Genomic DNA, 15131 nt, shown 5'->3' with positions numbered 1-15131 from the left:
CAATAATAGTTGCTAGTATTGTAAATGAAGTTTGGGTTCATGGCATCCCACTCCTCGTTGATGGAGGCCTTCATAGCTTCGACGTTCATTTAGAGGATGCTACAGCCCATCCTCTCGATGTGCAGCCACAAACAAAAGTTGATGGGATTGATATCCGACTGTATCGTGGCTATATTCTCTTGTCTCTTGTTAAGTAAGTACTATTAAGTTATAAAAAGAAAAAGGGAAGATTTTCTCTTGTTCATGTTTCCTGTAATACCTTGTGTAATCCATGTGTCACCGCGTGGTTTCCATTATTGTATCTTGTAACCTTTCTATCATAACAAACAGATGATTCCACAGATAACTGTGGAATTGTTATTCAGTAATAGTATGGAATTGTTCACAGCCTCAGAAGAGCTAATTCAAATTTAACCCCAATTAACGTCCAAAACACTGATAAGGGTAATAAAAGGAGGATTTATCGAGATGGACCACAAAATACAGTGTACTTTGTTAGCTTAGTGAAGTAAGGTCATGCTATCAACGGATTTTTTTTTTTTTTTTTTTGAAGAGATGTTGAAAATGCAATAAAGATTGCTATGTGATCTTGCTTAATTTGACGTTATGCTTGTTCGCCTATACATGAATAATTTCCAATATGAATAATCCATCAATGTCTATAGTCTAATGATAATTGATAACCGATAATTAAGTGATTATCACTTCTTCCATTCAAATTGATGTCGTATTTGTTAATTTTTCTTTTATCTTATATTTACTATTAATTAATATTACCTATATTGTCCCTGGTTCGAACTCATTGGTCATTATATGAGTAAGGATATTAGTGATGAAAATCCAGTGTAGAATGGGCATGTTAAAAAAAAAGAAACCGAAAATCATCAGGGTCACTACAACAATTTGAAGAATGTTTTGAAGGAGAGGCAGAATAATGCTCATGACGATTCTTAAGATCAGCTACAGCTAGCTGTGACAAGGGAGGAAGGAGAAAAGGATATGAACAAGGACATTTGCAAGAATTACTCTGCTATCGACTCCCAATTGTACTCTGAGTCCATCAAGGACTTACAATTAACTACGCAATAAATCGTCAGGGTCTTTTATGTGAACACATGAATGTTCAATCAGGTTTTGTAATATAATTGAAGCTATTTAGGAAAGGATGTTCTCTACTCAGGAATTAAATAATAATCACAACACTTAAGGAACAGAAAATTTATTCTTCAGATTACAAAAAAAAGCAACGGGCCAGATAAAAATACACTGGATTTTTATCATTGAAGATTATTATTTACATTAAATAAAGGTAGTTGATTCTTCCACCCGGTGAGCTTTATCCAACACGAAGTTTCCGAAGGCGAGTCATCCCACAGTAAAACTTACCTAAGGCAAATTTTTCAAAAGGCAAACTTTTCCAGATCCATCAAAGATATTCTTCCGATTAAATATAACCATTCATTTAATTGTTTTTGTGAATTCACATTTTTCATTTTTGCAAAAAAAATTGAAAAAATAATCTTATTGAAAAAAAAAAGTTGAAAATCCACAGCTATTCAAAGAGAAAAATTTTTTGGAAAAAATTTCAAATATAAAGTTTTTTGAAAAAAGAATTCAAAAATGCACAGTTATTTAGTTATAAAGAATTAATTTTTTTGTGTAAAAAAATCAAAAATCCATGGCTATTTTCTAAAAATTAAATTTGTTGGGAAATAATTTTTCAAAATGCACAGTTGTTCACAAAAAATTAAATTTCAAATATAAAATTTAAAAGTTTTATGCAGAAAAATTTCAAAAATCTATAGCTACTCAGAGAAAATATAATTTTTTTTTGAAATTTTAGCTTAAATTTCAATTTTTTTAACTTTCTAGTATGATACTATTATTATTTTTTGGGGTGGGGGCTACTGCTCCTCCTGTCCACCCCCTGCAGACGCCCCTGGGATAAGTTTCCTTTAAAATTCGGTACAGATAGATTCCATAAATGAATTTTATATGATGTCAGTTGTGTTTCAAAATTGTGAATAACGACCTACAATAACCTCATACGAAGTAAAAAGTATTGCATAATGTTATTAATATTTGTACAGCTCAGTAATCGAGGAAGAAAAACTGTCCACGATTCGAAAAGGATTAAATTTCGGTCTATCATCTGAGATCGCATTCTGAACCGAAATATCTGTTCAAATTGCTCTAGAAAAAAATCTGAAGACCGAATTGGACCAAGTCACAACACTAATATCTACAAAAAAAAAAGTATATGTATAATACAAATTAATGGAAGGCTTTTAAAGGTTAAGGTGATATTTTTGTCTCTGGTACTCTGACATTTAATATCAATGGAACATAATTAGTATTTACATTGTTGGGTAGTATATGGTTCAATATTTCTATGTATCTTTAAATGAAATCAACTCACATAATATTCTTCTCTATAGTCTGTGATTTTTATTGTTAGATTGGGACATTTTATTTAGTTATTGTCTATCTACTAGGGATAGGTCTGTGGGATATTTGTACCTATCGATTCGTATTTGGAACATTAACGTAAATAAATACTTGAATATAAATTGAAAAAAAGTGTATCCGACACGTAGTTCTTGTCAATGGTAAAATTTATAAAAGTATTCGGATCGGATTTATCGGCGAATGTCCATTTTAACACGAGTATTTGTCATTTAATAGGTTGAGAAAAAAGTAATTTCGTATTTTTACTTTATTTCAATGCTTTATAAGAAGTGTGTCACAATCATCCGATTTAAGCCAATTATGTCCTGTTCTGTTCAATAACTTGTTGCCAACGAGAATCCATCTTCATAATGCCCTTTCCGTGGAAGCCCTTGTTCCTATTGGCAAAAAACTCAGACAGCCAATTTCCACATCCTCTATTGAGACAAAATGTGTACCCCCAAGCCATAGACATGAGCAGATTGTAGTCACTTGGTGCCATATCCGGACTGTAGAGTGGATGCATAAGAACTTCCTTTCCGAGCTCCAGGAGCTTCTGCCGCATCATCAAAGATGGGTGTGGCCTAGCGTTGTCTTGTTGTCTCATATTCACATATGCTGGCTGCTTCTGTTCGATCGCCAGCTTCAAACAGTCGAGTTGTCCACAGTAGAGGGCTGAATTGAGATTGGGGGGGGATCGTTCGCACCACTGTCGTGCAACACGAACGGAATGAGTATCGCCTCGTATACATCACAAATTTACTCATTCGCTTTCGACCCATTTTTCCCTTTCAGGTTCTAAAAAATGTAAAACATGGCAAATTTCTTCCTTTGAGACCTCCATACTTGACGCACGATAATTCAAGTATGAAGCAAACAAGGCTTTACCGTATTATCCGATGTGACTAATAATGAACAAGATATACTTAGTTTAAAAAAAGGGCGGGAAATACGAAATTACGTTTTCCTCAATCCACAGCCTAAATATACATATACAGTGATTCTAATCAGTAGGATTTTAAGCATGTCAAAATTAAAAAAAAAGAAAATCAACATAGTGGTATTACAGACAATTTAAAGAATGTTTGAGAGGACAGCAGCTAAGCTGTCATGACTGTTCGTTAGGTCAGTTAGAAACAACTTTGACAAGGGAGGAGGGAGAGAAGGAAATAAACAAGGACATTGGCAAGAATTACTCTGATATCGATTCTCAATCTAACTCCCAGTCCAAAAAGAAATTACAATTATAACTTCACAACAAATCCTGAAGAGGACTCTCAGTAGGATATGAGTACACAAGAATGTTTAATCAGGTTTTTATATATGAATGATATGTTGTATGCACTAAAAATTGAAGTTCACTTCTCAGTAATTAAATAATAATGATAACAGCTTGTGAAAAGAATTGGCACTCTTCTTTTTGCCAAATGGAAAAATATAAAACAGGCGAGTTAAAAAGTGCAAAATTAGGATCTGTGTATATATCATCATCGACGCCTAGTTTCACGTTTTTTTTTTTTGTATGAGTGCTTAACAACTAATCACTCGGCAAGGAAAAAATATCAATGTTTTTAGTGATGTCATCATCTGTCTAAAAAAATAACAAAGAAATGCTTACAATTACGTCACAAATAACTATACACGGCTTCATTCCTCATCAAGGTATCTTAAACCAATTTTATAAAAATGACTTTATCTATTGGTAGCAGATAATCACAAAAATATTTTTTTGTTTTTATCTTTCAAAACGTGGAGGGCCAATGGCATTCATTCGTAATATGAGTTACATTTTTACATTATTTTGTACCTCTGTAGATTTTTTGGAATCAAGGTTGAAGTATAACTATAAATTACTTGCGGGTAAGTCATTTTCTACCCAAGTTTACTTGGTTCTAAAAAATATCGATCCCTACCGACAGAGTGTAACAGGGAAATTTTCTGCAACCAAGAAGCAAAACCAAAATCTTAATAACTTTTATTAGAAAAATATAATGAAAAATGTTAATGCAAAAACTTTTAGTAATTAATCTTGGCAAGAATTATTCAATATGGCCGCCTCCCCCTTTATCACAGCCACCCCACGAGGTCTGAACTTGGTTCAGATTACCATAATATAATCTGCAGACATGTTGGCTGTGAAGATCTTCTTCTCTGAGAAGATATTCAAAGTAGTCTTCAAGTAGTTTGGGACTTTTTTGGATCTCTCAAGTCTTAAGGTCTTCATTATGTCGGTAAGGAGATGTCTTGGAGTCCTTACAAAGCTCTTAAGGCCGAGGTCATCATGCACTGCCCTCCTTATGGTGATCTCGTCCACGCGGCGCATTGATGCTGTTGAATTTTCCTCGATCTTGGCCTCCAGGTACTTAAGAAATATTTTCTTGCTTCAAACCATTTCCTCCACTTCCTGCCTTCCTTTTGACTCCTTTCCCATTCTCCTTGGCTACCCTGATGTTCTGGACTGTCCTCACAGTCACGCTGACAATGTCTGAAATTCTTTATGGATCAAAATCCGCGTCGAGAAGATACAAAAAATTTACCTTTTTGATTCCTGTTTACTCATTTTCGTCCGATTTTGATCAAATCAAAACAATGAAAAAGAAAACAACAAATGAATCGGAACATTGCTGGAGATGTCACCTGAAACCTTAATTAGTGCAAAAAAAATTAATTTTAATGCCTCTTTCAGTATAAAATGAGTTTTGTAATTCTACGGTTGGGTTCGACATTTCCTTTTTTCTCTTCTGATTTTCTTCGCTTTGTATCCTTTCTGCACTCCTTTTTAATCCTAGTTTTATCAGCTCTCTTCTGTAACAGTCTAGTCCAGGTTTTAAGTCATGTGATGCCGTTTTCATTTAGTTTTTCTTTATTTTCGGAAATATCTGACAGGATCTTTCAAATCTTAGTATTGGTTTGATCATCCTAAAGCAGGCTCACATTTAGTTTCCATCCTTTCTTTTCATGCATTGTTGGAGCTTTAAAAGTATTACAGTATCTTTTTTATTGTTTTCTTTCTTATTTGCTATATAAAAAAATATTACTTGAGAAAATTGGTATATATTTATTTTGTGGAAAAATAAATATATATTCAAGTTTCCAAAGAGAAAATATCCCCAACATGATGAAATCGGCACTAGCCTCATTTATTAATTATTATGATTAATGATTATAAGTTATGCATAAAACATGTCCTGAAGAATGTAAAAATAAAAGAAACCAAAAATGAAGCTAATAATCCTGACAATTTAAAGAATTTTTTGGGAGTAGAGAAGCTTAGCTGTCATTACGTTTTATTTGATTAGCTGTAAGAGTGAGAGTACAAAATAAACACTAATTTAGCTACTTATATAATAAGGACATGTAGGCTAGAATTACTCCGATGTATATCTTCAATTCTACTCTGAGTCTAGCAAGGACTTATAACTCCCGAGCAAACCCTCCTGGTTACTCTTCGTTTTCATGAACCCCCCTCACCTTTAATTACTATTTTTCGAGTGATATATTAGTATGTAAAATAAGAGCGCGAGGAAAAGGCGGAGCGATACATATGGTAATGTTAAATTAAATTTTTTGGGGGAGGACATTAATTACTTATATAATGAGGAGAACATTTTATCATTTTAACCTTTTTCTCCCTTTAGTGAGTCAACTCTCTATTTCCTACCATAGCAATGGTTATAGACATTCTATTTTAACGAATGCAGTGGTTTTGTACGTAATTATACGCTTTACTTTTTTTTTACCAATTTCCTGCTCTTAATTTTTATTTGCATACATTATATTTTTTACAAACATTTATCAAATGGGAATAAAATATATATGAAATATTCATAGTGTTTTTTTTGCAATTTATTTCGTCCATAAAAAAATGAAACACCAGACGCATACAAGAGTTCATGATACATTGTTTTGTTTTTTTGCCTTGACGACTACCTCAATATTCAATTCAAAAATAAGATTCAAGGTCAATTAGACGGGTTTGACACTGTCACTTCCAATGTATCACACACATCCAAGGAACCCCTCTAATAACAAAAAATAGTTTCAAGCTTTTTTACTATTTACTCACAGGATTAGATAAATTATTTCCAACAGAAATCAGTTAGATACTCAAACCTTCCCATAAAGAAAAAAAAAGTAATTTAAAATTGAGTGTACCCATCACAAAATTGAAGAAAAAACAATTATTGATATGACTATTGAGTTGCAAATAATGTACATAATTTGCATATAACGACGCATTTTAAGAAAAAAGAGTTAAATGGTGTAAAAATATGGTTTTCAAATTGAAAACCAAGCTCTTAATTTTTTTTGTGTTAAGGGGGTTCCTTGGATGTATTCAATGAATTGGCGGTGGTTTTTAACAATCCCACACCACCTCTGGGATACTGGCCAATCCGAGAGCGGAAACCATTCAACCATATTTTAAAAGGCCCTTAGCTAGTTATTATCCCCGCTCCCCCTATATTACAATAATATTATTCACACTTGAAGGTACAAACAAATATATTGAGATATTTGTCATAACTAAGATTAAGCGAATTTGTAATGTGTTATTATTGATAAAGAAGTTGGTAAAAAATACGGGCAATTTTATCCGAGGCAATTTTCCTAACTGACAATTTTCTCCAGGGATATCTTCCCCTGGGTGGGTTTCCTAGTACCACATGCCTTTATAATTATGGTTACCCCAACACTGCGTAATCTGTTTTACATAGGGGCCCTATTGTAGTTAAGACAGGCTCTAGTAGCTATGCACTAGATAAGAAACTCAATAGCAAATCATGAGAAAACTTACATTGTATCTTCTCACCATTTTTTGCTAAATCACCTAATTGTATACAAAGACTCTCTCTTTGAACTCTACGGATTGTCTGTATATGATGCATGTACCTATCTTTGTATTATATACATATAGTTTTTGAGAATTGGATGACGAAATCCAATGACAGATGTTACTTGGCTTAATTATGGATATTAGGGTGCCAATAAAAACACTTTTTGTGGAAAAGTAAAAAAAATGAAGTTTCAAATGCGTTCCTTCTGATACAAAAATATGATTCACAAAATTTGAAAATTTTTGAAAGTTTTGAAATTTTACATGTTTTAGGGGAAAAACGTGATTTTGTTTTAATATCATCCGTACACTACACATTACTTACAGCTTGTAAGTAAAATGAAAAAAATTAGTGAAGTTAAACTTCTATCAAAAGATTTTCATAAATGTTTATAATAAATCATTTTTGACATGTTTAAAGGAACGATGAAACTGTTTAAATGAAATGTAGCCATTTTGCCTATCTGTTTGTTTCTCTGCGTATCGCAGCTTATGAACGGCTACTTATATCTACAAAACTTTGCAAATTATAATATTTAATTAATATAATTATAATATAAAATAAATATTCTAATACAATTATAATATTTTTCTATTTGACACAATTTTTTGATTTATTTTATAAAACTTGACTATATAGGTGTTTTTCCTCAAAAAAGGTCATCAAGGTTAAGGTAATAAAAACCACTTTTTTTTTTGTTAATCTAAGTAAATAAACATATTTGCAAATTTTTGTATATATAAGTTGCCGCTCATTAGCTGTAATACGCAGACAAACAATCAGATAGGGGAAAAGGCTGCATTTTAAATACTTTTATCGTTGTTTTAGACACGTAAAAATGATTTATCATAAATATTTATAATTAACTTTTGTTAGAAGTTTAACTTAGCTAATTTTTTAAATTTTACTTACAAGCTGTAATGTGCAGTGTACGGATGATATTAAAACAAAAAATATCTAAAATTTCAAAACTTTAGGCCCATAAGCTACCTCTAAATATTAACAAAAATTGTTCAAACTTTGTGAATCATACTTTTGTATCAAAAAGAACGCATTTGAACCCTCATTTTTTTACTTTTTCACAAAAAGTGATTTTATTGGCACCCTCATGGATATATGTACCTATTATGTATGATTATCCTACACCCTAAAGATTGAACATGAAAGAACATCATTTTCACTCCATCCATCCTTCAGCACTCGTCAAATTGATGTTATTTTTGTGTGGTACAAAGGTTAAACATTAATTGTTTTTATTATCAATATAAGTTAATTATTACATCATGGTTTTATTACAATGTGGAACCCTCAGTGTATATAAGTCTCATCAAGGTTCTTTTAAATATAAATTATTTCTAGATACATCTGTAATAGACATAGGTAGGTATATGACCTACAGCCCACATTCAAACTCTGAAGGACTCCTGTTATCCCCCCTCTTTGAGTACATGATAAATATTATTTGGGACTTTTTTTGGTTTTTTTTTGTTGCAAATTTTAAAAGAGTGTCATACTTTATTTCCCAATGCAAATGTATACTTCTTTAAAATTCTCCCACGCCTTTATTTCATATCTTGAAGGAGTCTAAGAGGAAATGTACCTATATCCTGTAGTTCTAAAAAATATGACCAGTCGAAATGTTAAAAAAAATCGAAAATTAACATGGTCAGCCCGTTTGGGACTTTTAGAAGAGAGATGCTCAGCTGCTCTCCTACGTTTAATAAAATTATCTGTGATTTGTTTCGAGATGAAAGAAATAAACACAAGTCCAAATCCGTATTTAGCAAGGACAAAGGCAGGAAATTTTCTAAACTCGATCCACAATTCTTCTCCGAGTTCATTAAGGACAACTCTGAAACAAATCATCAGGGCTACTCATCGTTTTTCATGCCATAACAGGGACATTTGAGGAGCTACAGAACCCCCCTCAAAAAAAAAAAAAAAAAAAAAAAAAAAAAAATAGAATAATTTTTCCTTTTTACAAGAAAATTTATTAAACTTTTTTTTTCAAAAACTTAATATTTGAAATATAATTTCCGAAATTTTTTTTTTTTTTTTTAAATAGCCGTAGATTTTTGAAATTTGTATCGAAAAAATTTAATATCAGACATCAATTTTTAAAAAAAAATTCGATTTTTTTAAAATTTTTGGACTAAAAAAAACAAAAAAACAACAACCATAGCACAAGTACTCCCTGACTCATCAGTCAAAACGACAGATGTTTATTTGTTTCTCAAGCTGTTACTATTATAATCTTATTCTTCTTGAGGAGAGAACATCTATATATTCAGTAGTTACGTATAAGATTGTCCTTAAGTCGACGACAAATTACTCTGTGCAATGCTGGGGGCTACAGCTAGTAGTACAATAAAGTTTTACGTTAGAGTGATAGATTTTTGATCGGCATCAAAGTTTTATTTCCTTTTATTTGCCCGTCCCTTTTTGAGACATCCAAAACACGACAGTAGTTTACCATTTTTCTTTTATCTATATGAAAAAACAGTTTTAATCCTTAAACAATATGACTGTTTAGGGCTCCGAGATGGCTCATATCAAGAATACTGACGTCACATGAAAACCCTTTTGGTTAGATACTGAATTATCATGAAAAATCATAACACCGTCAATAATAATATAATGCTTAATGTGCATTAATAAAAGAGGCTTATATGGAAGTGAGGCTTGCTTATTATTACGGAAGATCTGTTTAGCCTGAATGTAAGAACATTCTAGAAGAATTATTTTTTAGTAATAGGGAAAAGATATTTGAGAATTTACCGTATACATGTAATTAAATGTTATATTGCATTAAATAAAAGTTACGAAAAGGGTGACCTGAGTTTAATTAAAATGCTTAGCCTTCCATGAAATTGAAATGTAAAATACTTTTTCTCATAGATAGAAATATTTAAGGAATATCTTTCCCAACTCCTCCTCCGGGAATGTAGATACAATTTGAGATACAGGGTTCTCCATCTTTTTTCATAATACAATTAACAGAAAAACTACAGGTCCGAATAACAATATATTATTCAATTAAAATAATGGAAGAGCAATCACAAATGTTAATTTATTTGTAGATTTTTATTTAACTTTTCTTTTACAAATGTATAAGTATACATATAATCAGGCTTGTGAATGGATGCAAAATTGAACGAACGTTCCATGGAACGTGCGTTCAATGAACGAAACGGATTTTTTTAGAACGCTAAAAATGAAAATTGGCGGTCTGTTCCAATATTACTAAAAAAAATTCAAGAAATCATGGTTTATATCCTTTTTTTCTTTTTTAAATATGATCTAAACTGCTGATAAAATAAAGACAAACGCTTGGGAGATCTATTTTATAGCAATAATGGAATGGAAACATTGGTTAAACACTGAATAAAAAAAAAACCAATACTTCAAAATAATAGAACGCTTGTAAACATGCATATACACAAGATTGTATTTTAGTTTAGAACAAAGTTTAGAACACTAATTGAGGAAATGAGCACACGTTTCAAAAAGGTACAATTGATCAAAAAATTATTAGTGAATATTGTAGATATGAAAATAGCGTTGTGATATACCTAGGTGGGAAAAAGGTCTTATATTACAGTAAGTACAAGTCTAAACTAAAGTATTTCCTTATAAATCCAAGCCCTACAATATTTTCATCGACTCTCGTTCGAGTGGGAAATATCTTCTAATTATTTACTTTTCCAACGTATAGAGCAGTAGTGATCAAACTTTGCACCCTACAGCTCTTACAGATGTGCTCCGTAGTATTCCCCAAATATATGTTATGTCTGGATATAATATATATACAATTAGTTTGTGGAGCAAGCACTAACTTTTGAATGCATTGATAAGAAAATGAGAGTTTGTCTCTCAAACATTGAATAAATCACAAGGTCTCATTAAACTTTATAGACGTTTTTATTAAAATCCAACAAAGTCTCGAGTGTTAACTTTCGAGCTCAAGTCAATACCGAGTCCTTGATTGTGAGAATAAGTCGAATTCCAATACTCGAGTCCATGCCACACCTCTGGACTGATAAAAAATATATGTTTGTTTAAATCTAGGGTCGTTGTTAGGATTTTTTTGGGAGAGTTTCCGACTCTGATATCAAGTGACTTTAAAAATTAAAAGATAAAAAAAATTAGGCATTTTCAATCATTCCCATAAAGGTCCATTTTGATGAATAATTTAATTTATTTTCAATCAAAGGATGTTTTTAGTAAGTATATTTATTTGGTATTTATATAACATTTTTGAATTTTTGGATCATTTTTCCTAGATTGTGTGGATACTTAGTTTAATGACGTTTTTTAAAAGTAATTTACTTATCTATTTATAATATTTTTTTGTAATTCTGGAAAAAATAAATTATTCTATTTTTTCAAAAGACGGATTAATATATATTTTTTATGGTTCAAAACAAAAATTCCTTCATTTGGGTGGGAGGGGGTACTGCTCTTCCATCTCAAACCCTGTTGTCGCCCCTTGAAGGTTTATTTCTGTGGTAGAGTGGTATCCCATTTTCTCCGACTCTAATACTCCATTGGGGGGGGGGGCATCAATTTTCGAACTTTTTTCCGAAAAAATTCTTTTTTTGACAACAACTGTAGATTTTGACGAACAAATTTTCATAATAAAATATAATTTTTTGTGAATAGCTATGATTTTTTTAAATTTTTTTCTAAAACATTTAATATTTGAAATTTTTCTTTCAAAAAATTTCCTTTTTTATGAACAAGTGTGGATTTTTGGAATTTTTTCTAAAAAATTCCAAAAACAAAGCTCCTCCTTGAATACATAATTTGATACTATTGAATATTTCACGCCACTTTCTTTAATTTGTATATCAAGGCTTCATAGAATATGCACAAAATAAAACTAGTCCTAGTTGTAATGAAAATAATAGTTATGTATTTAAAACGGTGTGATACTCTATTCACATTGGAACCGATACTTGCTCTACCATTACGTCCTATAAAAATAATGCCGATGACGTTAACTCCCAACTTTTAAACTTTATCAATAGAAAATAGAATATAATTATTCCATTTCATAAAAGAACGTCATCAAATATCTGTCTCTACCCTTGAACCAAGTTTCCCACTAAAAGTCCCTACTATTCCCTAGGCTCAAAATCAGATTACATTACTTCATAAATATGTTTATTTATTAATGAACTAAATAAACAAATTGCCTTAAATATTTACTTTATAAGATATTGGTTGTAAGTTAGAACCAAGGGTGCAGATCCACATATCGGAATGTTTTCTTTAATGATCCTTTTAAATAATCGATACACCAGAACAACAGGGCAATTTAATTATAACTTTTACATCTTTGAGGTTTGGTGGAGATTCACATTTCTTGTTGCAAAGATATTATTGGTAAAAACAATTTTTCTTTTAGTAAAAAGACCCTATACACAATTAGCTTTTTTTATACACTTTTAAACTCAACTGACAAAACGAAAAGGAATTTATCAAAACATATAGTTACTTCTTGTTGCCAAATGTTAATTATTATTTAGAGAAAAGATATTACTTATTATATATATTGTGTACAAGTTGCAATTTTGTACAAGCAAAGTTGCTACCAAAAATGAGATGAATAATTGGAAATGAAGGATTTAAAGTACTTAGGATTGTGATATTATCATCATTCAATTAAATGTTCCATGGATGATGGAATTAGGTAATTTTTTACTATTTTTATAAAAAAAAAGTAAAATGTGGTGCATTATAAAGCTCAAATGCCCACAGTTATATTAAAAATAAATAAATATATAAATAGCCAGAGAATTTTAATAGATCAAAAGGAAATGATAAAATTATATATTAGTTAGAAGTCCAAAGTTGAAATTAAATAATTCATTTTAAGACAAAGAAATAGAATATATAAATTAATCTAAAAATTCAAATCCTATAAAGTACTTTTTTGGAGTTCCTAATACGTAAAGTCAGGTCCTTTGAATTATACAAGAGTCAACTCATGAAAATTAATGAAAAAAGCTGAAAGGATTTTTTTTTTTTTCAAAAAATTAGTCGTGACGTAGAGATAAAAGTAGGCTTTATGTCGGTCCTTATTTATTCAGTCCAAGGACCAACAGTCCTAAGAACCAACAGTCCCAAGGACTGGTCCTTGGAATTTTTCATAAACCTATCAATGGTGTATTAAGCCAACTAAGATATTTGAAATACGTATTAAGATTATTGCACATATCTTAAAAAAAAATTTTTTTTTTTTCAGTATAATACAATTTAATACAAACATATTTTATTGTTAATTAGTTTTATTCCATTTTATAAAATAATAATTATAAAAGAAAAAACACCCTCATTAACGTCATAAGGGATCGAATTTATCTTCTTTATGGACTGACAAGTGCAACTGGACTGGACCGCGGTCCTCGGTCGTAAAAAAGGATTTACACAACACTTTACTCTGGGAATTCTTTTCCTTCATTAATACAATGATACCTACAACAGATTAAACTGCTCCCAACCCAAACAAAAATCCTGCGAACGCCCCTGGTAGCACATGTGAGGTGACATTTTGTTTAGTATTTTTAGTCGAAAAAGTATCCAAAAATATAGATACCAATTTGAGAATTGGTACGAAAGTATTGGGGTCGTGGCAATACTAGAAACGAGATTAAAGAAGATATGGTCTAGATTTACCCTTTTTTAAATAATCACAAATAAAATAAGGGCCAATCGCATTCTATTAAAATAATAATCGTCAAAAAGTGCATAAATAAATCAATAAATACAAAATTAATGCATACATAATTATTACCCACATGGAAAAATCGTTCTAAATACCTCATTATAAAGTTTTTATTTTGTTAAATAATACCGTATTTGCTCTCATTTTAATTTGAAGGCTTTTTACCCCTCTTAACGAAGCCCCTAATTGATAGATTAGACATTGCTTTTAAAAAAATAATCACGATATTTATGTATTTAATCTTTTATTTTATTATTTTAAAGCCTTTAAGCTTTTTATCGTTCAGTGGTAAACAATGAATAAATGAAACTGGTCTTCATAAGATATTCCCTGATAACTTGATAATTTACTTGTATAATAAAAAAAGACTCAGTTGCAATATGTTACATAGAATGAATCCAATGAATATTAAGCATTTTGTTTATTCATACATAATATTCGGCTTTATTTTTTAAAGCATGTCATTAAAATGCTTCTCAACTTTAACAAACCTAAATGTAACTGACACACAGATTAAAAAAAAAATACTAATACAATTTACAAGAAGATTTTTGTGAAGCGAAGATAAGATAAAATATATTTATTTTATGTCAAACAATTAAAACTTTTTTCAAATCATTTATTTTTATAGCTGTAAAATTTTCTTTCTATGAATAAAAAGTAATACTTTTTGAGTATGTATGGAATAGAGTTTTCCATGGAGAGAGCGCTACTCATTAAATTAAATGACCCACATAGTCATGAATAATAAATTAATTCAATATTATAAGAAGGGAAGGATGTCTCTAAGAACACACAAATCAATTATCATATAATCCTTTACAAAGAAATCTGAATTAAATCAGAAAGTTTGACTATGACAAAAAACTTGAAAACATAATTTCTGATTTGTTATATTTGCATAAACTTTTTATTAATCCAATTTTTGAAAATGGAATGAAACTTTTGTGACGTTATTTGTATATACCGGGTCGTGCAAAAGTTTCGAAACAGTTTTTTAAGACTTAATAGCTCTACTTATACTACAACAATTTAGTCTTTTTTCCTTTTACAACACGGCGTTACCTCGCTAATACAAAAATACCATAGGTATTTTGTTGTTAGCTGTCGATTCCCTC

Source organism: Lepeophtheirus salmonis, chromosome 8, assembly GCF_016086655.4.
Source record: "Lepeophtheirus salmonis chromosome 8, UVic_Lsal_1.4, whole genome shotgun sequence".
In the NCBI taxonomy this organism is placed as follows: Eukaryota; Metazoa; Arthropoda; class Copepoda; order Siphonostomatoida; family Caligidae; genus Lepeophtheirus; species Lepeophtheirus salmonis.
Note: the sequence above shows the minus strand (reverse complement) of the source record.